General features: G+C 44.0%; 1 protein-coding gene and 1 long non-coding RNA gene across 10 annotated transcripts in view; one reads left to right on the top strand and one right to left on the bottom strand.

The window, feature by feature from the left end:
- Window positions 1-5,747, bottom strand: part of STK33 (serine/threonine kinase 33) — a 104,231-nt gene extending 98,484 nt beyond the window's left edge. For 4 of the 6 annotated variants that reach the window (XM_033928907.1, XM_033928905.1, XM_033928902.1 and 1 more), the window contains exon 1: window positions 5,441-5,695. The gene's annotated coding sequence lies outside the window, so the exon portion shown is untranslated. Of the gene's footprint in view, window positions 1-4,957; window positions 5,105-5,440 lie in introns of those variants that run through there. The other 2 variants (XM_033928904.1, XM_033928903.1) reach the window with 2 other exon arrangements.
- Window positions 5,568-24,195, top strand: part of LOC117352407 — a 139,164-nt gene continuing 120,536 nt past the window's right edge. For 3 of the 4 annotated variants that reach the window (XR_004537677.1, XR_004537674.1, XR_004537675.1), the window contains exons 1-2: window positions 5,587-5,703; window positions 15,096-15,155. This is a non-coding gene — a long non-coding RNA (uncharacterized LOC117352407). Of the gene's footprint in view, window positions 5,704-7,163; window positions 7,392-15,095; window positions 15,156-24,195 lie in introns of all 4 variants that reach the window. The other variant, XR_004537676.1, reaches the window with a different exon arrangement.

Raw genomic sequence — 24,195 nt, 5'->3', positions numbered from 1 at the left:
CAATGGGAAAATGCTGAGCCCGAATTGTGCTCAGCGAGTCTAAATGCGTCTAGTTAGACGTCCCTTACAGAACTATCTTTTAGGCGTCACATAGACGTCTTCATAACGTCTATAACGTTATCGCGTTTTAGTGTTATGACATCATTAGAATGGCGATTTTATGCTGTTTTTCATTAAAATTGTATGCAGTGAAATACTGGCACCACTATTATATTTTATTTATTTATCTTTTAATTCTTTTTTTAATTTGGGGGATATGAACCAACAACGTCAAGATGCTAACCACTGAGCCACACACTTAGCCATTAAACCACATGTCAATTCTAAAACTAGGTCTTTTGGGCTTTACACTTCTCCCTCCGTATTTGCGTTTTCAGCAATTGCGGTTTTGATTAGTCACGGTTTTTAGCTTGCTGGCTCCTCCCCCCCAAATGACATCAACTTGCATAGAGAAATCGCTAATTCCAAGTGTTTACAGAGAAAATTGCTGATTCCCAGCACTTTCTTCACCATGTTTTGCCTCTCCTTCAGGAACAGGCCACGTCTCCCACTATGTTATTTGCGGATTCACCATATTCACAATGGATTTTAATAGAAAACAGCGAATAACATATGAAAAAGTTATTTGCGGTTTTTCTGTATTTGCGGTTCTGTTAATCCCCTAACACAGCGAATACGGAGTTGGGTCAAGTACTAGTGATATTCAATGCCCAGTGCCCAGATAGCTACCTATTTAATGCAAGACATAAGAACATAAGAAGTTGCCTCCGCTGAGGCAGACCAGAGGTCCATCCTGCCCAGCGGTCCGCTCTCACGGCGGCCCATCAGGCCTAATTGCCTGAACAGGTTCCCTGACTAATTTTGTAACTGCCTCTAATCCTATCCCTAATACCTACCTCTACTCCTATCTGTACCCCTCAGTGCCTGAATAACTCCTGGCTATGACATGATACTGTCTCTGAACCATCCAACACTAACCAGAGAATGTCGCAGCAGTCAGAGCAGATATATAATGTCAGACATAGCTCTTCTCTTTATAACTTGCATGATCAACATTAAGTTATACTCAATGAATTCTACTGTATCTGTAAATGTTTAGGAATCTTATTGTAATCCAAAATGAATCCTTGTCAAAATTTGTGGGATATAAGAAATTGTACGGCATTCTGTGTAAGCAATACATAGGTTTAACAAAATTAAAGCTGTATGGCACAGACTGTCAAAAACAGTGCCTATATGCTTTATGTTTTAATTTGAATTCCTTGGGAGAAATGTTATTTATTTAAATTCATTTTTAGCCCACTGGTCCAAACTATTTATCCTAAGCAGGTTAAAATACATCAGAGTATATAATAGGTTAAGGGAGATGGGAAGAGAGGGGGTAAAATAGGGCTGAGTTGCAAATTTGTTTAAATGTTCACATATTTGTACATCAAAGTGAAACACTGAACTGTAGAGTTATGGTGCAAACTATGAAGTTTGTGTTTATATTATTTGGTCTTCAAAACAATTCAAAAATTGAAAAATAGAAAACATGTATATAGGAGCTTTTTTTCATCTCCCTCCCCAGATCCATCTTTTTTTAACTACCCTTTCATCCAGCATCTCTCCCTCCTTCCCACCACCCCAGGGTCCACCAATTCTCCCTCTCTTTTCCCAACTACCCTCCTATCCAGTATCTCTATCCCCCCATCCACACCATCCCTTGTGTCCAACTTCTCTTCCTTTCTGTTCCTTCCCTCCCTAAATCCCATTGTCCATCATCTCTCTCCCTCTCCTCTATTTTTAAACCCATTATTTCTTCCCCCCCCCAAAGTCCGGCATATGCACATCTTTTTGAACTCCCCTTCTCTCCCTCCCTCTGTGTACTTCTACACCAGGGCCCCCCTTCCCTGAAGGTCTGTCCTACCCTGAAGGCCTACACCTCCTCCTGAAGGTCTGCACCCCACCCCTGAAGGCTTGCCCCACCTCTTGAAGACCTGCATCCCCCCTTGAAGGCCTGCCTGCCTGTCCCCCCTGAAGGCCTGCCCCACCCCGAAGGATTGCTCACCCCCTCCGCTCGGGAAGGCCTGCATGTTCCCCCTGGCCTCCTACTGGTGTCCGGCTTCCCCCCTGGCCTCCCTGCACCGTTTACCTTAAAGAAGCAGCCTGCAGACAGATGTTAGCAATCTTTGCACTGCTTTGGAGCTGTTTCCTCTGCCGCAGTCCCGCCCCTTATCTGACGTCAGAGGCAGGATCAAGGCGGAGGAAACAGCTCAGAAGCAGTGCAAAGATCGCTAGCATCGCGATCTTGTCTGCAGGCTGCTTTTTTAAGGTAAACGGTGCAGGAATGCCTGGGGGGGGGGAACCGGACGCAAGGGGGGGAAGTCGGATACCAGCACTAACTGGCTGACCCTCTCCCCTCGCCCTCTAAAGCGCGTGCAACAGAGGCCGTCCAGCAAGAGCAGCGCTGCTGCTCCTATTTTAGGGGGCGAGGGTCAGCCGAATCGGGAAGCCGTTTTTTTTTTATTTTGTTTTAAATCGATTCGAATCAATTCACCTGAAGTGAATCGGTGAACCGATTTGAATCATGAATCAGGCAGCACTAACCAAAACCCTTGTCCACACCTTTATCTTGAGCTCTCTCCAAGTTTTCCGCAAACATCTGAAAACCTGGCTTTTCTCAAAAAATGTAAGTCTCCCTTCAACTTAGGAATCAAGGAAACTCTTATATCTTGGCATCCCAAGTCCTCTAAATTTTCTGCACACTTCTACCTCTAACCCTCTGTTGTAGTTCCTTCCTATTTCTCCTACTGTAAACCGCGTCGAGCTCTACGAACGTGGAGATGATGCGGTATACAAACCTAAGGATTAGATTAGATTAGATCACCTCCTGCTTAAGACTACTGAAACTCACTACTCTCAGGTCTTCCGCTTAGACTTCTCACTCCCCTCCAATCCGTCCAGAATTCAGCTGCACAACTCATGTCACCCCTCTCCTAAAGTTACTTCACTGGCTTCCCATCCTTTTCTGAATACAATTCAAATTCCTCTTACTGTCTCTCCCCCCACCCCCCTTAAGCTCCGCTCAGCTGATGTCTCTCCTGTCTGTGCCCTTCTCTTCCTCTGCCAACTCCAGACTCCATCCCTTCTACCTTACTGCGTCGTATGCTTGGAACAAGCTGACCGAATCCCTATGGCATGCTCCGTCTCTGACAGAGGGAGTAATAGGACAGAATATGGTATTGGGGTTTAAGAAAGGATTGGATAATTTCCTGCACAGGTCTTGGACCTGTTGGGCCGCTGCGTGAGCGGGCTGCTGGGCACGAAGGACCTCAGGTCTGACCCAACAGAGGCATTGCTTATGTTCTTATGTTCAGTGTTCAAGACCTAGTTAAAAGCCTACCTTCAACTCCTAACGCCACTCACATTCAGTTCTGCATCTTTAACCCTATATGTCATGCATGTCTGTCCAAGTTAGATTGTAAGCACTTCTGAGCAGGGACTGTCTATAAAATGTCAAAATGTATAGCGCTATATAAGTGATAAATAGTAGTATAGTAGACTAGAACATATCAAAAATCATATATCTTTCTCTCCACACCTTATCTTGTACTATGGTACTTCTCTCTCATTCAGGATCCACAACTCTCTTAGTTCTCATATCTCCCATCTTTTGAAATAACTCTTTCCCAAACCATTTACAAAATATTGTGTTAACCTCTCATTCACTATTAGTACAAGCTGGTTGAAATGTATCTGTTAAATTTTGCCTTACACTATGATCTTTCCTTATGAGGAATACATTCTTCAAGTGTTTAGAAATCTTCCAATTTCTCTGTCCTTCTACTATCTAAGTAATCTGGGGTTTCTTTGAAATTTAATATAAGAATACATGGCACTACAATTGAAACACACATCCAGCATAATTAAGCAAAGAGCAACCTTGAAAAACAAACAAATAAGGAATATTTTGACTTCTGTTACAGTAAAAAGGTAAAAAAACAAAACAAAACACTCGCAATGGCAATTCTTACTATTTAATAATACCTTAACAATGTTAATTAAAAATGCATCAGGTGTGCCTTAAACAAATCATAATTTCAAAAAGGACTCTGGCACTACAAGTTTTTGACCAGTGATAACTTATACTTGGTCACAATTAGCTGTAACTTACATAATAATATCAATCAAATGTCCCTCACAGCAAAAGAGTTAATGTTAACCCAAGTTTAGTAAAATGTGTATCTACACCACATAACTGGCTCTCTAAATTAGACAGGTTTTTCATGGTTCTACCTGATGCCACACCATCATTTCTTCTTACAACTCTAAAACTATTTTTGCTGATCTAAATTTGATGAAATTTGCTATTCCCAAACAAACAAGAAAAATAGGACTCTGCTATCTGAAAGTCCAATCTCCTAAAGGTTTCTGGCATCGCTACAAAAGGCCGCCAGGTGCCTTTATTGGGAAAACTCCCTGGAGAGTCAGAACTTCTATCTATGGATTGTTTTGTTTCTACCCATGAAAACAAAAAAAAAACAAACACTGTGGATACAGATGTTCTGGAGATAATTTCTGATACACTGACATATAAAAACCATGAAAATTCAACTAAAAAAGTACAATGATAAAAAAAAAACACAGTGATACTGTACTTTTTTTTTATTGAATTTTCATGGTTTTATATGTCAGTGTATCAGAAATTATCTCCAGAACATCTGTAGCCCCAGTTTTGGGGGTTTTGTTTGGGTCTCCCCATTTTTCTTGGTTGTTTTGTTTCTACACAGCTCCACCAGCAGAAGCAGAAAGAAAGAAATGTAACAATTAAAAGCTGAAGGCTCCCGCAAAAACAAAACAAAAAAAAAAACAAAACCCCACATTTTCTGAAGAGCTTTGACCATAACCTCTAGCAAACGAACCTGTACTTAACCCCCCGAATCCGTTTCCCCTTTCCCCTTTCTAACAGACGTACTCAGCCCTGGCGCAGGATCACCACCATTGTACCTGGAATCAGCGCGTGAGGTGGGGGGGGGGAGGGGGTAAAAACGCGCGTTCCAGAACGGGAGCGACCTGGCCGGTTTTTCGTAAACAAATTAAAAAAAAAAAGAAAAGAAAAATGCCAGGAGGAAAAGGAGTGCGGGGGTTCGGGGGGGGGGGCAGACCGGGGCGCCTCCGCTTCAGCGCACGCGTGGGGGACGGACGTCGCTCCCACCGGGCAGGTCGGTGTTTCCGGCTGAGCCCTCCCCCCCCGACTCTAAGGAGGAGGTGGGACGGGGAGAAGGGACTAAGGGCAGGAAAACGTTAGCGGGGGCGGGGGAGGGGAGTCGAGGAGGAGGAGGGGGGAGTCGCGGCGGCGGGATGCCGGCCTAAGCGGCGGTGAGCGTCGCCATGGCAACGAGACAACTCGCGCCCTCCGCGGCCCGTCAGCCCAGCTTGAGGGGGGCCGCGGCCTTACCTGGGCGCCCTGTGGGCCTGTCCCTGCCGCTGCTTCGGTGGCAGCCGAGCTCGGAACGGCTCTCTTCAGTCCTGGGTCTTCGCGTAACCGGGGAACTTCGAGAGGGGAAAACTTTTTTTTTCCCTTGCCCCGTTCAAAGCAACTGGGAGGCTACGGGTGCCGGAGGGGGACAGGCTTGGTGGCCGCGCTACCTGTCGGTGGCATCCCCGAAGAGGCGGTTCGTTCTTGGCGGGCACCGAGGCGCCCGCTTCTCGTTGAAAAAGGTACGAAAACTTCTGGTTTCTGCCACTTCGCTGGCCAGTCCCCAAAATGACTCCCCGCCCCTCCTCTTTCCAAGGCAGTGGCTGCAAGGTTTAAAAACCAGTGACAGAAGTTTTCGCAAGAGTTTCCAGTCCAGTGGGTGCTGAAAAGTTTTCAGTCCAACCAACTTCTTAAATTCTGAGCGCTATTTTTGCTACTTACTCCTGGTGGAATTCTGCCTCCCCCCCAAAAAAAAAAAATCTGTGCAAAAATAAAAATTCTGCAAGTTTGACAACATTTAAACAATGTTCTTCTAATTATCATCCAGAATTTCAGTACAATTCAGTACAATTATACTAGAGAAAGCAAAGAGCCAGCATTTCTTTCACCCCTGCTCTCCCAGCCAACATCTCTCTCATCCCTATGCCCTCCCCAGCCAGCATCTTTTCTCTCTTCCCATTGTCCCCAATCCAGCATTCTTCTCCACTACCTATGCGATGGCAAGTCCAGTTAATGGAAAATAACGAACAGACTGCAGATAATGTACAAGATGCAGGCGTCATTTATTAGTAAATGCAGTAACGTATACAACCTTATAGCCAACCAAGGGACCCGACACGGTCCATGTTTCGGATAACACGCCTTCCTCAGGGGTCCATGGTGGTTAACCCTTTCAGGACCATAAGGATCGTAGGCCAATTTTTGTGGTTTTGACGACATTTTTATGGTAAAAAGGGCTTGCAGATGCCAAAAAATTGATTTTTTTTGTGAAATATCATTATTTTTATTTAAAAAATCACACTTCTGGCTTATGGACAGTGTGGCAAGTGAATCTTCTCGTCAATCTGGCAACGACACTAATGAATGAATGTCGGAACCAGTTTGTTTACATAAAGGCAGTATCATATGGAATCCGTACATATCAAATTTAGAACTGTAGACTATCCCAATCAAAATTTATAGGATTTTAAAGTTATGGGACAAATATGTCCCTTGGTCCTGAAAGGGTTAAGGTATAAAGCAAACTGCATAAAAGATAACAAACACACGCCAATCACGATCAAATGGGGTCAAGTTTAAACCGCTTTGAACTTAGGGTATAGCGGTATATAAGAAATAAAATTATTATTATTTACTAATAACGCCTGCATCTTGTACATTATCTGCAGTCTGTTCGTTGTTTTCTGGTTGCTGTTGTTTACTGCAGACTACGTTGGATTTTCTTTCTCCCTTAAGTCCAGTTCTGCCGCCAGTTCTGCAGGCTTCTCTCTACCGTGGACCAGCCAAAAAAATAAAGTGACATCATCGAGTATGGGACCGCCATAGAAGGAAGCCTGCAGATCCCACGCAGACTGCCTGAAGATGTTGCTGGCGATTCAGGCTGCAAAGAGGGATTGCCGACCCAACACCAAAATCTGCACAGTCCTCGGGTATTTCCCCCCAGTCAGCATCTTTCACATGCTTCCTATTGTCCCCAATCCAGCATTCCTGTCCACTACCTGCGATAGCAATTCCAGTTAATGGCAACCTGCTGCCGGCTCCCCTCTACCGGGGTCCTGCCAAAGAAAGATGAAGTGACATCATTGAGTGTGGGACTACAGTAAAGAGAAGCCTGTAGACCCCATGCAGACTGCCCGAAGATGTTGCCAGCAGTGAATTGGGTCACAATGATGGAGTGCTGACCCAACATCAAAACCTGCGCAGACCTCAGGTAATTCAGTTTCCCTGAGCAGTTGTGCAGAATTCTGCCAGGAGTAGCCACCGAAGCTGAAAAGAGTGTTATTTTATTTTTTGCAACGTGCTAATTTGCAGAATCATAATTGGCAACATGTTTATTTATTTATTCAATTTTCTATACCATTCTCCCAGGGGATCTCAGAATGGTTGACATGAATTTAATCAGGAACTCAAGCATTTTCCCAGATGCCAGAGCCTTCTCACAGGTCACGCGGGACTGCCCCAAAGCTTCTCTGACGCAACTGGCGGTGACTGGCCTTGTCCCTGTACCCGTGACTACCAGTCTTTTTTTCACCCCGTTCCTACGGGTTAACCAGCTACTCATGGCTAGCCAGTGGTGTCATTCTCTAAAGCAATCTAAGCAGTTTTTAATCCACCTGAGTATTTCCCCCCTAATAATTTTTTTAAAAGTTGGCTCCTATGGGTTGAAATACAAGGGTCGTTTGAAAAGTTTGGCAAATTTCCATGAGATGGCGCCACAGTCCATCTCATGGAAATTTGCCAATCATAATAAAAATCACATACTGGGGAAAAAAAACCCCGCCATAAAAGACAGAAAAGAACCCCCCCCCCTTCCTGTTCCCCCATCCCTTTTTCCTGTGCCTACAAGTATATGTGTTGTGTAAACCTTGATTTATTTAAGTGCCATTAAACCAAGCTAGCTACTGCCAACCATTATTTTCCCCCAGAAACTATCCTCGGTAACGAGGTCAGACTCACCGGTCTGAAGTTTCCTGGATCTCCCCTTCAACCTTTTTTGAAGATTGGCGTAACATTCGCCATCTTCTAGTCATCCGGAATGTTTCCCGATTTGATCGACAGATTGGCTATCAGTTGAAGCAGTTTAGCTATAGTCCGTTTCAGTTCCTTGACGACCCTCCGATGGATGCCATCCCTGGCAGCGGCAAGGGGTGGGCAGGAAGGCGGGATCCATGCTGGCGGCAGCTTCAGTGGATGGGTGGCTACTTACGTGTAGCTGCTTATGTGCAGGGAGGGGGCACAAGCTCGACACAGATGGAAGGGAGGGGGCACTAACTTGGGACATAGAGAGGGAATAGAAAGGGAGAATTGTTGGGTATGAGTGTGTAAGTGAGAGGGAAAGATGGTGGCACATGGGGAAAGGAAGAAAGAGGAAAATTGGTCAGAGAGAAGAGAGAGATGCATGGAGAGAGAAGGAGGAGAGGGAGAAATGTTGGATATGGTGGTGGAGAGGGAACAGAGGGACAATTGAAGGGGTTTGCAAGGGGGAGGAATGTTGGACATAGTGATGGAGGGTGAGATGTGGCATTGTGCTGGAGAGGGGTTATAGAAGAAGAAATTGGCATGGGACTGGTGGGCAGAGGTGAAAAATGCTGCATATGATCCGGTGGATGAGAGAGGAAGAAATGTTGGATGTGACAGTAGAGGGGGTGGGAGAGATGCCTGGATCTCTCAAGACAGATGGACAGTGAGAGAGAAGAGAGGAAGACATGTTGCCAATAGGGGTGGAGGAGAGAAGAAGAAAAGTTGGACTCATGGAGGGACAGAGAGAGATATTGGTTGGGGAAGCGAATGAGATCTGGAGGAGAGGAAGCGTGCAGGAGGAAGAAAGTGTTGGACTCATGGGGAGAAAGAGTGAGAGATGGATGGATGGTGAGGGCAGAAAGGAGGGAAGGACAAATGTCACACTCAGGAGAAGGGGGAGAGGGCAGAGCGTAAAAAAGTTGAACTCATGGAGGGAGAGAGAGAGAGATGTTGGTTGGGGGACAGAATGAGGACCAGAGGAGAGGAAGCGTGTAGGAGGCAGAGATAAAGAGATGTTGGACTGGTGGAAAGGAGGAAGAAATATTGGATGTGACAGTAGTAGAGGGAATGGGAGAGATGCAACCTGGATCTCTCTCTCTTTCCCCACTCCCTTTGCAACAAGGGAGGGAATGAGAGAGAGAGAGAGAGAGGGGGAGACAGTGGCGCATTGGTTAAAGCTACAGCCTCAGCACCCTGAGGTTGTGGGTTCAAACCCACCCTGCTCCTTGTGACCCTGGGCAAGTCATCTAATCCCCCATTACCCCAGGTACATTTAATAGATTGTGAGCCCAGCAGGAGAGATGAGGGAAAATGCTTGAGTTCCTGAATAAATTCATGTCAACTGTTCTGAGATCCCCTGGAAGAATGGTATAGGAAATGGAATAAATAAATAAACGTTGCCAATGGGGGTGGAGGAGAAAGGAAGAAAAGTTAGACTCATGGAGGGACAGAGAGAGAGGTTGGTTGAGGAATGGAATGAAGTCTGGAGGAGAGGAAGCATGCAGAAGGCAGAAAGAAAAAAAATATTGGATGCATAGTCAGAAGGTATTGCAACCAGAGATTCATGAAATCACCAGATAGCAATGGTAGGAAAAATGATTTTATTTTCAATTTAGTGATAGAAATGTGTCAGTTCTGAGAATTTACTGTATATCTGCTGACTATATTTTTGCATTATATTTGTCCTCCATTTTTCTATATTTGTTACTGAGGTGACATTGCATATTTTAAAGTAATTTGCCTTGACCTCTGGAAAAAAAAAACCAAATAGAAATGATAATTTTCTCTGCATACAGTGTGCTTTGTGGTTTTTTTTTTTAATTTTATGGTTACCATTTTGTATTAAGATTATATTGTGTGTATATGAAAAATGGATGAAAGAAATTGAGTTCAATTAGTACTATTATTATGGGGGTGGGGTCAGAGGCAGAGCCTGGGCAGGTCTGAGGCGGAGCTTGAGTGTTGGTATTCAGTTGATAGACTTAGGGGGTACTTGGCTGGATAGAATCAGTCTAGTCATTGAGCTCCTAGTGAGAATTCAGGTTTTATCTTGGCTGTCCATGGTATTCTTAACAGTCATTTCCAGCACCATAATTCAAAAGTTTCAATGTTTTTTTCTGTTCTGCTTTTTCATGGTCCAACTTTTGCATGCATTTAGTGCAATAGAAAAACACATTGTAATGTAATGTAATGTAATTTATTTCTTATATACCGCTACATCCGTTAGGTTCTAAGCGGTTTGAAGAAAGTATACATTAAGATTATAAATGAGAAGTAAGAAGGTACTTAAAAAATTCCCTTACTGTCCCGAAGGCTCACAATCTAACTAAAGTACCTGGAAATTAATAAAGAAGAGAAAATAAAGATGGTTGAAAAAAGAAAAATTCTATATGAACTTATAGGATGGAAATTAAACTGACAGTGAAGAACTGTATAAAAAATACATATGGAATGCAGTTAGAGAGGGTAGGTTACAATCTATTTATGGTATTTGTTTAATTGGAAGGTGTTAAGTCTGTATAATTTGAATCTTTGTTGTTAATGAAACATTACATGACTTGAATATCTTCTCCAAACCTGTCATTGCCAAGTACTATCCTGAGGTGTACCTCTTGACTGCTGGAGCCTTTATTGTTGATAACTAATCCCAAAAAGCGGGCCAGATTCTAAAAATGGCACCAAATTGGGCCTACATTTATAGGTACCCCTCAGTGTAGTTGACACTCAACTGCTAGGTGCCATTTATAGAATCATGCCTAGCAGCACCTAAGCAAACTTAACATGGCATCAGGCAAGGATGCATCTTGTCACCTTACCTGTTCAACCTTTACGGCAAAGCCATCTTCAGGAAAGCAAATTTGGAAAAGAGAGCGTCATTTCAAAGTTGGTGGTTGAAATATAAATAACCTGTGTTATGCAGATGATATAATGCTCATCACCAGCAGCAAAAAAAAAAAAAAAAAAAGGCATGCTGTATCTGCTAAGAAAAGTCAAAGCTGAAAGTCATAACATGGGATTAGAACTAAACCAAGTCTCTGAGATGCCTACTCATATACACTTCCCCCCCCCCCCATTCGCAGTTCCTGCACTCGCGGTTTCATATAATCGTGATTTTTTTCTGGGGAGGGGGAAAATAAAAAAAACAGTCTTAATGTAAAAAAAATCCATCTTTTTTTCCTCCCTGCCGCCTTCCCGGCCTTACCTGGTGGTCTAGAGCAGTGTTTTTCAACCTTTTTACACCTATGGAACGGCAGAAATAAAATAATTATTCTGTGGACCGGCATCGGTCCGTGGACAGGCGGTTGAAGAACACTGGGCTAAGTCGTGGGCCAGACCCCGCCCATCTCTACCCAATCTCCACCCCAGACCCCGCCCCCATAATAGTACTCATCTGGAAGCCTTCCCTCTGACGTTGCAACGTCAGAGAGAAACCTTCCGGTTAAGGTGCAGGATGCCCGTAGAAGCCACTGCCCGTGGCTTTGTGCACTGAATCAGTGAGGAAGAGGCAGCTGGATCAAAGATAACGCCGCATCGATCGCACTGTGGACCGGCGGTTGAAGAACACTGTTTTGGGCCTGATGCACGTGCTGGCCCTGTGGACCGGCACTGGTCCATGGACCGGTGGTTGAAGAACACTGGTTTAGAGGGCTTTTGGGGCAGGAGCGATCTTCCTACGCTCCTGCCCCGTGCAGATCGCCATGAGGAAATGGCTGCTGGGAGTTCCCGTAGTCTCTCGAGACTATGTCTGGAACTCCTACAGCCATTTCCTGATGGCGAGCTGCACGGAGCAGGAGTGTAGGAAGATCAAGGATTACAAAAGGATTACAAAGAAATAGCTAAGAAGGAAAAAAAAAAAAATTTAAATTGAATCAGGTTGGGCAGACTGGATGGACCATTCGGGTCTTTATCTGCCGTCATCTACTATGTTACTATGTTAATAATTTATAAATTATCATTTCCATTCTCTAGAGCAGTGATTCCCAACCCTGTCCTGGAGAACCGCTAGCCCTAATGAATATGCATGAGATAGATTCGCATATAATGGAAGTGACAGGCATGCAAATCTGCTCCATGCATATTCATTAGGGCTATTCCGAAAACCCGATTGGCCTGGTGGTCCTCCAGGACAGGGTTGGGAACCACTGCTCTAGAGGACTTAAATGTGCCGGGAAGCTCAGTAAATCTATGGCATTTAAACTGGTGGAAATTTGGAATAAACTTACAGACTACATCAATTTCGGAAAGATTTAAAAACTTGGCTGTTTACGCAATAGTTATCTAAGAACCGTAACTAAGCATATTTGATCTTTTAGCTCTTTAAATATCTATCTAACCTTAACTAATAGTACTCTTTTCATCTGGCCTATTTGTTTGTTACTTTATTTTTTAATGAACTGTAAACCGAATCATAGAAACATAGAAATAGACGGCAGATAAGGGCCCACGGCCCATCTAGTCTGCCCACCTTAATGTCCCTCCCCTACCTTTGCCCTGTGAATAGATCCCATGTGCCGATCCCATTTGGCCTTAAAATCAGGCACACTGATGGCCTCTATCACCTGTAGTGGAAGACTATTCCAACGATCAACCACTCTTTCAGTGCAAAAGAATTTCCTGGTGTCACTCCGTAGTTTCCCGCCCTTGATTTTCAACGGATGCCCTCTTGTTGTCGTGGGACCCTTGAAAAAGAAGATATCTTCCTCCGCCTCGATGCGGCCCGTAAGATACTTGAACGTCTCGATCATGTCCCCCCTCTCTCTGCGCTCCTCGAGCGAGTATAGCTGTAATTTGTCAAGCCGTTTTTCGTATGGTAGATCCTTGAGTCCCGAGACCATCCGGGTGGCCATTCTTTGCACCGACTCCAGTCTCAGCACATCCTTGCGATAATGCGGCCTCCAGAATTGCACACAGTATTCCAGGTGGGGCCTCTGCTCCATAGATATGCAAGATGTTACAAATTAATTAGAATTAATAAGGTTAGAAGCTAGTTATTAACAGTGCTAGAGATCAGTTATTGTGGAATAGGATTGTACAGGTTAGTTGCCTAAATACTTCAGGAAGAGGTATGTTTTCAGGTGTTTCCTAAATTCCCCATAAGTTCCTTTGTGAAATGATCCGATATATAAACTGAAGATCAGATTAGATTAGCCAATGCTCCATGCCCAATCGCCACCCATGACACGCCCCTGACATAAACATCACGGAATGTACAGTTTACTGTGCGGTAACTGCTAAATTACTACAAAGCCCCTTAATGCTGCTCTGCATTAGCAGTTTCCATGCGATTTACTGCACGTTAAGAGCTTACCCTCCTTTTACAAAGCTGCAGTAGCAGCTGCCACGCAGCAAACACTCCGACACCCATTAAATCCCTATAGATGTCAGAGCGATTACCACTACTGTGGCTTTGTAAAAGGAGCTTTTAATGCAGTATAGTAAAAGGACCCCTAAACAAATCCCAGCATGGCCATATTTGGGTGGTGTGTCTGCACTGGAGTAAAAAAAACAAACCACAAATCCCAAATAAAACCAATGTATAGAACAGGGGTATGGAACTCCGGTCCTCGAGAGCAGTATTCCAGTCGGGTTTTCAGGATTTTCCCAATGAATATGCATGAGATCTATTTGCATGCACTTCTTTCAATGCATATTCATTGGGGAAATCCTGAAAACCCGACTGAAATACGGCTCTCGAGGTAGAGTTCCCTCCCTACCCTTGGTATAGAAGAACTAACATCAATAACAAAGATCACTCAGTTTCTTCAGAACCCCAAAATGGCTGAACAAGACTCATTTTTATCCTATACTGACTCCAGCTGATTATCTAGTTCTCCTTTGTCTAATCAATAATAATAATAAACAGTAATAATAACAATTTATATACCGCAGGACCGTGAAGTTCTATGCGGTTTACAATGATTAAAGATGTTACAGATTGAGTGGAATAAACAAAGTACAGACTTAGTGATTAACAGTTCTAGAGATCGTTTGTTGAGGACTAAGATTGTATAGGTTGGTTTCGTAAGATCTTTTCTAACCATAGACTTTCTGATTCTGCACAGCCAAGGATTAGCCACTAACCAATTGACTCTGTTCACTAGATCAGAGATGTCCAAGTCCGGTCCTCGAAATCTACTGGCAGGCCAGGTTTTCTGGATATCCACAATGAACATGCATGAGAGAGATTTGTATACCAAGAAGGCAGTGCAGGCAAATCTCTCTCATGCATATTCATTGCGGATATTCAGAAAACCTGGCCTGCCAGTAGATCTCAAGGACCGGTCTTGGGCAGGCCTACACTAGATGGTAGTCTTATCAGTCAGTGAGTCAGTTAATATAAGGGTATCACTCGCTAACCCCTAACCACCCCACCCCCTTTTATATAACCGTAGCATGGCTTTTAGTGCCGGCTGTGGCGGTAACAGCTCCAACACTCCTAGAATTCCTGTGAGCATTGGAGCTGTTACCACTGCTGCTGGTGCTAAAAACCGCACTGTGGTATTGTAAAAAAAAAAAAGGGGGGGAGGGGTAAATCTCTGTTTACTAATCTCACACAGAATATCTTGTTTGAAAATGTTTTCTCCTTAAATGTTAGTTTTGTGTGCACTATTTATACTGTATGACTATCAAACATTTTTCTTTTAAAGAATGTATTTTGAAATTCTGCAAAACCCCACCTATCATCCCGTTACTCTCCCACTGTACACATAAAATTGGATAGTACCCTTTAGAAATACATACTGTTGATTGAAAGCAAGTTATTTTTTCATTGTATTGTGAAGTTTGCATCTACAATGCTACTGCAAGTTTATATAACCAACAGCTAACCCTAGATTAGCTTAAATAAATCCATGATTTTCTTCTGAGGTGTCTGAAAATTGTTCTGTCCTTTCAGATTCCTTGACATTTGTTTATGCAAGAATGTTCTCCGTCAACAGAAGCTCAAACCACACAGGTAAGTAATATCATAGCAACACTTTCTCCAGCAATAAGCAGTGTCACAAGGGAAAGTTCTTTGGGGATCAGGCTTCAAGTGCTTAGTCAAACTAAGGTCAGACAAAAATAAATGCTAAGCTTAGATTGTTTAATATGATTTTATCACTCTAAGTAATAGGGATTGTTTAAATTGATTTTATCACTCTAAGTAATAGGAATGTGTTTGTGCCACTTCATTATATTTTTAAAATTTATGTTTTAAACAAAATAAACAAATGAAATGCACCAAGACAACAAAAACCTTGAAAACAAGACAGGGGCCTTTCCTGCTGAGAAAGTCCTTACACTGTCACCTCAACAGCCTCATAGCTCATCCTGAAGCCCACATGGTCACTCTTATCTCACTAAGTCTTCTTTCAAAATGGCCTAATTTCTATGTTCAGAGATATTAAGGGGGAAAATTATCAAGGTGCGGTAAAATGACAGACCGGCACAGAAATGTTTGGAGAAGGTTCTTGTTCTAATCAATATCCAACAGTGTTTTCTTGGTCCACTGGGGGCTAGGTTTATGCTTTTTCTCCATATCAGTGTGACGTCGTAGGTTCTGAATCAGCCTAGTTCAGGGGTAGGGAACTCCAGTCCTCGAGAGCCGTATTCCAGTCGGGTTTTCAGGATTTCCCCAATGAATATGCATGAGATCTATTTGCATGCACTGCTTTCAATGCATATTCATTGGGAAAATCTGACTGGAATACGGCTCTCGAGGACCGGAGTTCCCTGCCCCTGGCCTAGTTGATTCTGCTTGACTATTCATAAAGACTGATTGTGAGACTTGTACTGATGCCAAAAGTCAGTGTTTCAGTCTCCACCTGCTGGCAGAGAAGCATAAACCCATCTGTTTCTGTGCTGGTTTGGAGGGACTAAAAGAAAGAAAATTAGCAGGTAAGGACCTAATTTCTCCTTTTACTTCGCCTTCATTTAGCACAGGAGACAGCAACCTGTGATGTAATAGTTCATAGTTGAGCTGAGAGTTTCAACATATCCTCAATGATGATGCCTAGATGCTTTTCCTGGGCAGTGATTCCTAACGTGGAACCTTGCATCTTCTCCTCTAGGGTATACAATATTTAGGTCTTTATGTCTTCTGGTGCATGCCCCAAACCATTTTGGTTACTTTCCTCTGAACCGCTTCAAGTTTTTTTTATATTCTTAGGAAAATGTGGACTAGTGGTCTTCAGGCAGGAAAAATCACCAGTCATTCCTACCTTGATCAGTGCCATCTCCAAATGGTGCACCTAGTGGTAGTCTCACTCTTGCCTGAAGATCACTAGACAATCAGGGAAACTATTGATAGGCACTTTGGGGAATGGGGGCCCTTTGGGGAAGTTTTACCAGTGGGTGGGGGGAAATAGCACAGGCTCTGCAAGCTGTAGCTCATGAACATTGGGCTGCAGCTTTGAGATCTGATGGTCCCAGGCCGTTTGAATTATACTTCTTGCGACGTGGCTCACAAGCAGTGCTATTTGGCGGTAGCGTGCCTTTGTAAAAGGCGCCCTAAAAGAGGCTATGAACCAATATGTGGAAAGTGATGAGGAAAAAGCAAATATGCTAAACAAATACTTCTGTTCTGAGTTCACAGAAGAAAATCCTGGAGAAGGACAGAGATTGTCTGACAAAGTTACACACGAGAATGGAGTAGATACTGCACTGTTCACGGAAGAAAGTGTTTATGAACAACTTGAAAAATTGAAAGTGAACAAAGTGATAGGATTGGATGGGATCCATCCCAGGATATTGAGGGAGCTCAGAGAGGTTCTGGCGGGTCCTATTAAAGATTTGTTCAACAAGTCTCTAGAGATGGGGATGGTTCCTGGGGATTGGAAAAGAGTGGATGTGGTGCCAATTCACAAAAATGGGCGCAGAGATGAAGTGGGAAACTACAGACCAGTAAGCGGTAATAATAGAAGCATTGCTAAAGAAAGGATAGTGAAATTCCTAGAATCTAATGGGTTACAGGATCCGAGGCAACATAGTTTTACTAAAGGTAAATCGTGCCAAACGAATCTAATTGAATTTTTTGATTGGGTGACCAGAGAATTGGACCAAGGACATATGCTAGCTGTAATTTACTTAGATTTCAGCAAAGCCTTTAACACAGTTCCTCATAGGAGGCTCTTAAACAAACTTGGTGGGTTGAAGTTAGGACCCAAAGTGGTGAACTGGATTAGAAACTGGTTGATGGACTGATGCCAGAGGGTGGTGGTTAATGGAATTCGCTCGAAGGAAGAAAAGGTGAGTAGTGGAGTCCCTCAAAGATCGGTGCTGGGGCCGATCCTGTTCAATATGTTTGTGAGCAACATTGCTGAAGGGTTAGAAGAAAAGCTTTGCCGTTTTGCTGATGATACCAAGATTTGTAACAGAGTAGACACTAAGGAGGAAGTGGAAAACATGAGAAAGATCTGCAAAAGTTAGAGGAATGGTCTAATATCTGTCAACTAAAATTCAATGCAAAGAAGTGCAGAATAATGCATATGGGAATTAGAAACCAGAAGGAGACGTATGTGCTGAGAAGTGAGAGGCTGATATGCACGGATGAGGAGAGGGACCTTGTGGTGATAGTGTCTGAAGATCTAAAAGCAAAGAAACAGTGTGACAAGGCTGTTGCCAGAAGGATGCTAGGCTGTATAGAAAGAGGTGTACCAGTAGAAGAAAGATGGTGTTGATGTCCCTGTACAGGTCAATGGTGAGGCCCCACTTGTGTTCAATTTTGGAGTCTGCATCTGGCAAAGGACATAAGAAGACTTGAAGCAGTCCAGGGAATGGTGACGAAAATGGTAGGAGGTTTGTGCCAAAAGATGTATGAGGAGAGACTGGAAACCTTGAATATGTATACCCTAGACTAGGAAAGGAGAAACAGGGGAGATATGATTCAGACGCAGTGGCGTACCTAGGGTATGTGGCACCCGGGGCCCATCATTTTTTGACCCCCCCCCCCCCCCTCATGGAAAAATTTTTTTTTTTTTTTTTTTTTTTTTGCAATAACCATGAAATGGAATAAATGGTCAGAATAGAAACAGGCAGTGAAAATTTTCTTTTATTGAACCTCATTTATGTAACCATTATTCCAAACATAACATAACATAAATTATGTCGGAATTGTCATGACATCAGAAGTACATATGGAGTAGTTGCAGGTGATGCTTGGGACAGTTCTGATTATGTTAGTTTGGTTTTATGTGTTTTTTGAATAGAAGGGTTTTTATTTCTTTTTTTAAGGTTTTGTAGTTTGTGGTCGAGGTCAATAGGTTGTAGAGTTGGGGGTCAAGTGTTGCAGCTCGAATGGCTAGGAGGTTGTCGAACAGTTTTTTTCTTTTGACGTTTTTGGTTGGAGGGTGTGTGAATGGTGCGTGAGTTCTCCTATGTCTGTTTGAAGTGGATTGAATTATTTAGCTGAAGAAATTAGTTACCCCCCCATTCCACACACATTAATTCTCTTCCATTTTTGTTCCCATTATAAAAAAACACTGATAAGTTCCCAGGAAAAAAATACATTAAAATAAGAAGTGAAAACAAAGGCCCCTACAGATGAGAACATAACATAAGAATAGCCTAACTGGGTCACACCAATGGTCCATCATGCCCAGTAGCCCATTCTCATGGTAGCCAATAGTGCTGCCCGATTCAGAGAAAAATATTTCATTCGATTCGATTCACCCTGTTGAATCGATTTTTCGATTAGATTCACTGTTAATGACACCGCTTTTTAAGTTTAAACAAAGTATAACAATAAATTTCACAACAACAATAAATTTCACAAAGTACTTAAAAAAAAAAAATCACATTTTTCCATTAAAGCAGTTCTGGAGACATTTGCTTGAACAGTCTTTTTTCCCAGTCCATAAGCAAGCAATATGAAAAAGATTTCCTTAATTATCTACTCAAACATTTTTGCTATTTACTTTCATTGTACCTAGACTATTATTCAGTAGAAAAAATTTAGTTTGTTCAATCAAGCAGAACATTCACTCATAGAAGTCCAATGTCCACACAGGATTTGATTGAACAAACCATATTTTTTCTACTGAATAATAGTTTAGGTATACTGAATAGCAAAAATGTTAAAGCCACACAGAAAAGCAGTAAAAGTCAATAGGTTCTCCAAGTGGGAACAACCTGATGTCTCAGCACTTGAGGAAAAGACCACGTAATAATGTTTATAAGATAAATCATATAAATGATTATACTGAAGCAGGGTGTCCTCAGCGTGAGAGGTAAGCGAGAGGAGAGAATTCTCCAGTGCTTTACACAATAAGGCTCCTCTGCCTGCAGTGCACACCATCATAGGACACCTCAGGTGTGCTCAAATTAATCAATGTGATAAATTAAACAGTGATAAACAATTGGTCAATCACAAGAGTGCAAGATCAAACAGGTTGTTCCCACTCAGAGAACCTATTGACTTTACTGCTTTTCTGTGTGAGTAGATAATTAAGCAAATTTCTGATAGCCTACAGAACTGATTCTCACCTTCCATCCCCAGCCCCCAAGACTTACCAGACCCCCCCTGCCGATGCATTTACTTACTGCCTGAACTGGATATTAAATCGTGGGGAAGAGAGGAGAAATGCGGGGAAAGAGCCAGCCAAAACTAGTATTTGTTGCTGCTGAGTGCACCAATCCAGGGCAAGCAGACGCTTCCCCCATGTCTTAATAACAGACAATGGACTTTTCCTCCAGGAATTTGTCCAAACCTTTCTTAAAACCAGCTACGCTATCTACTTTTAACATAACTTCTGGCCACTTCATTTTTAAGCTTAGATCTTTCCTTCCAAACAGAGACCTTGCTAGATGTCAAATACAGCACAAGGTAACTTCACATGGACTTAACTGTGCAGGAAATGAATCTCCTCATACACCCACCATATAGTGCAAAAATGTGCAAAGGTCTGTTTTTTTCTTTCGATCACTACATAGCCTAATGCCACACAAGCAGCGCTGTTACAAACATATTCTGAAGGTCAATGCTAAGGTTGACAAAGTTTCCTTCCTTGGACCAGAAGGAGATACTGACAAACCACTGGAAGAGATTCTAAAACAACTACCCAGAAATAGCACCCAAAGACCCACTCAGTGTGTGAACCAGTTGAGTGGAGTGGACTAACTGGGGGTGGAAATGGGCCCAGAGTTTGCTCAGCAGAATTTCCCAGACTACCTCTTCCTCTCAACACACTGACATGCTACCACCACCACCAACACTAGGAACACCTCACCGAGTATGCCAGCAATGCTTATAAACTTTATAAAACACATTATTATATTTTCTTATAAAGCATATATTTTAACTGAACTCAGCCTTGCCATTCACAAAAATAGAAAAGTTCCCATTTCAAGCTGTCTCATGTACACTTTTCAAATCTAACATATTGTAATCACAAAACAGAAAATAAAATTATTTTTTCTACCTTTTGTTCTCTGATCAATATTCAAATCTTGTTGGTCCCAGGCTCTTGTTGTCTTGCTTGCCAGGGTCTCCTTTCTCCGTGCTAACCATCCGTCTGCCATCTCTGTTCTCCCCTTCCGTTTCCCTTCCCTCTCCCGGAGATCTGGCATCTTTCCTTTTTTTTGTCCCCATCCACAGATTCACCTTTTCTCAACTCCCCACCACCCCAGGATCCACCATCTCTCCCTTTCTGTTCCCAACTATCCTCCTATCCAGTATCTCTATCCCCCCTCCACACCATCCCCTGTTTCCAAGTTCTCTCCCTTTCTGTTCCTTCCCTCCCTAAATCCCATTATGCACCATCTCTCTCCCACTCCTCTGTTTTTAGACCCATTATTTCTAACCCCCAAAGTCTGGCATATGCACGTATCTTTGAACCCCCCTTCCCTCTCTCCCTCTGTGTACTTTTACACCAGGACCCCCCCTCCCCCGAAGGTCTGTCCCCCCTCAGAAGGGCTACACCCCACCCCTGAAGACCTGCACCCCCCGAAGGACTTTTCCTCCCACCCGAAGGTCTGTCCCCCTCTGAACGCCTAAACCCCACCCCTGAAGGCCTGCACCCTCCCCGAAGGATTGTACCCCCCACCCGAAGGTCTGTCCCCCCCTGAAGGCCTGCACCCATCCCGAAGGCCTGCACCCACCCCGAAGGCCTGCACCCACCCCGAAGGCCTGCACCCCCGAAGGCCTGTCCCCCCCCCTTGAAGGCCTATCCCCCTTAAAGGTCTGCCTGTCCCACCCCCTTGTAGGCCTGTCCCCCCCTTGAAGGCCTGCCTGCTTGTCCCCCCTTGAAGGCCTGTCCCCCCCCTTGAAGGCCTGCACCCCCCCTTGAAGGTTGGCACCCCCCCAAAGGCCTGCACCCCCTTGAAGGCCTGTCCCACCCCCTTGTAGGCCTGCCCCCCCCCTTGAAGGCCTGCACCCCCTTGAAGGTCTGCACCCCCCCCCGAAGGCCTGCACCCCCCCCCGAAGGCCTGTCCCCCCACTTGAAGGCCTGCCTGCCTGGCCCCCCCTTGAAGGCCTGCACCCCCTTGAAGGCCGGCACCCCCCCTGAAGGCATGCACCCCCCCTGAAGGCCTGTCCCCCCTTGAAGGCCTGTCCCCCCCCCTTGTAGGCCTGCACCCCCTTGTAGGCCTGTCCCCCCCCCTTGTAGGCCTTTCCCCCCCTTGAAGGCCTGCCTGCCTGTCCCCCCCTTGAAGGCCTGCACCCCCTTGAAGGTCTGCACCCCCCCCGAAGACCTGCACCCCCCCTTGAAGGCCTGCCTGCCTGCCTGTCACCCCCCTCCCCCTTGAAAGTCTGCCTGCCCGCCCGCCCGCCCCACCCTGAAGGCCTGATGCCCCGACCCACCCCGAAGGACCATTCGCCCCCCTGGCCTCCCCGCACTACCTATGAAGCAGCCGCAGCAGGATCGCGACGTCAGCTATCTTTGCGCTGCTTAGGAGCTGCTTCCTGCGCCGGGCTACCTTAAGCTACTGCCCCCCCCACGCCCGAAGGACCGCTCGCCCCACTGACCTTCCAGCACACCTATGAAGCAGCCCGCAGCAGGATCGCGACGTCAGCAATCCCTCAGCTGCTTGGGCGCTGCTTCCTGCGCCGCGGTCCCGCCCCCTCCTCTGACGTTCAAATACTTGAAAGGTATTAACGTAGAACAAAATCTTTTCCAGAGAAAGAAAAATAGTAAAACCAAAGGGCATAATCTGTGGTTGAGGGGTGGTAGACTCAAGAGTAATATTAGGAAATTCTTCTTTACGGAGAAGGTAGTTGATGCCTGGAATGTGCTCCCGAGGGAGGTGGTGGAGAGGGAAACGGTGACAGAGTTAAAAAAAGCATGGGATGAACACAGAGGATCTCTAATCAAAAAATAATGGTATATATTGAAGAACTAAGGCCAGTACTGGGCAGATTTGCATGGTCTGTGTCCCATATATGGCCATTCAGTTGAGGATGGGTTGGGATGATTTAGATGAGCTGGAGTGGGCTTTGACAAAGACTCCAGTAGATGCACAGTACCAGGCAGAGCTATGGGTTTCTAGCTCAGAAATATTTAAGAAAAAGAACAATTTAAATTAAATTATAGAGAGTATATGTTTGGGCAGTCTGGATGGACCATTTGGGTCTTTATCTGCTGTCATTTACTATGTTACGTTGATGTTTGGTATTGAAAGCAGCTTCAAAGAAGTGGGCTCTGAGCCTGGATTTAAAGCCAGAGACTGAGCTTGACATATCGAGTCAAGAAGTTTATTCCAGGCATATAGTGCAGCAAGGTAGAAGGGACAGAGTCTGGAGTTGGCTGTAGAAGAGAAGGGTACAGATAAGAGAGACTTTTCTGAAGAGCAGAGTGCTCAGGGATGGGGAGTGTGGAGAGAGATATACATGTGTTAGTATTCTAAACATGTATGCAGTGCATATGTAAATGCAGATACCCAGGAAGATTAAGTAGGACATATTTTCCAGGGCATAGAAGGTACAAATCTAGGTGACAACCTAGTCTGCTAATGGTTCATTTAGGCCTACTTCTAACCTGAATCTCTGTGGTTCCACTCCTAATATTTGTTGATAAGAAGGATTGAAATTACACTGTAGACCAGTCTCACAGAAACACTTCTTCAGTTGTTTGGGCCAGGCTGGACATTGCCACTACTCCACAGATCACACATATCAGTTGCCAATTAGCTTAGTAAAAACATCACTTGGGATTACAATAGGTTGCAGCTGAGGTATATTGATATAGGTTAGTGTTCTGGGGTTTTGGGGTTTTTTTTTTTTTCATCTTTCAAAGCATGCCGATTATGTTACATGGGAGGAAATCTCCTGTTGCCATGATGCAAGATAACATAATGTAAACTACAGGGAGCACATCTTAACCTGATGCAACCATAATTGTCTAAACTCTAAAGGAAGGCAGAGGAACATCACTACACATTCTGAAATGATTTCCTCATCTAAATGCCTGGGGCCAAGCAAATGCTCCAGGCTCCTGCCTATTGCAATTGTGCAGTTTGTTTAATTATTTCTGGCTAGTCTGGCAGCTGATCCCTGTCGATAGAGCACTGAGGGAAAGCATGTGGTCATTCTCTCGAGTGCTTCCACAAAGTAGTTTTATCTTTTATTAATTGTTAAGGTTGTCTTTTTATGCTAGCATGAATGAAGGGAGAGCATAGTAATTTGGTTTGAATTAACGTTTAGCTAAAATTTTGTAAACTCTTGAAGTGGCTTTTTATCAAATTTTTATAATGTTAGATAATACTTCATGGGGCCCTTTTACTAAAGTCACTGCAAAAGTGCATCCCTTATGCAGATCTTTCCCAGAGGGTCGCCACGTAAGTGGACTGCTGGGCACAATGGATCTGACCCAGCAACGGCAATTCTTATGTTCTTATAAGGCCATTTTTGCCATGACCGGAAAATGGCCGATTTTCCCATTTTCTGAATTAATAATAATAATAACAGTTTATATACCGCAGGATCGTGAAGTTCTATGCAGTTTACAATGGTTAAAAGATGTTACAAATTAATTAGAATTAATAAGGTTAGAAGCTAGTTATTAACAGTGCTAGAGATCAGT

The sequence above is a fragment of the Geotrypetes seraphini genome, chromosome 19 (genome assembly GCF_902459505.1).
Source record: "Geotrypetes seraphini chromosome 19, aGeoSer1.1, whole genome shotgun sequence".
In the NCBI taxonomy this organism is placed as follows: domain Eukaryota; kingdom Metazoa; phylum Chordata; class Amphibia; order Gymnophiona; family Dermophiidae; genus Geotrypetes; species Geotrypetes seraphini.
This window is presented reverse-complemented; position numbering and strand designations above follow the sequence as displayed.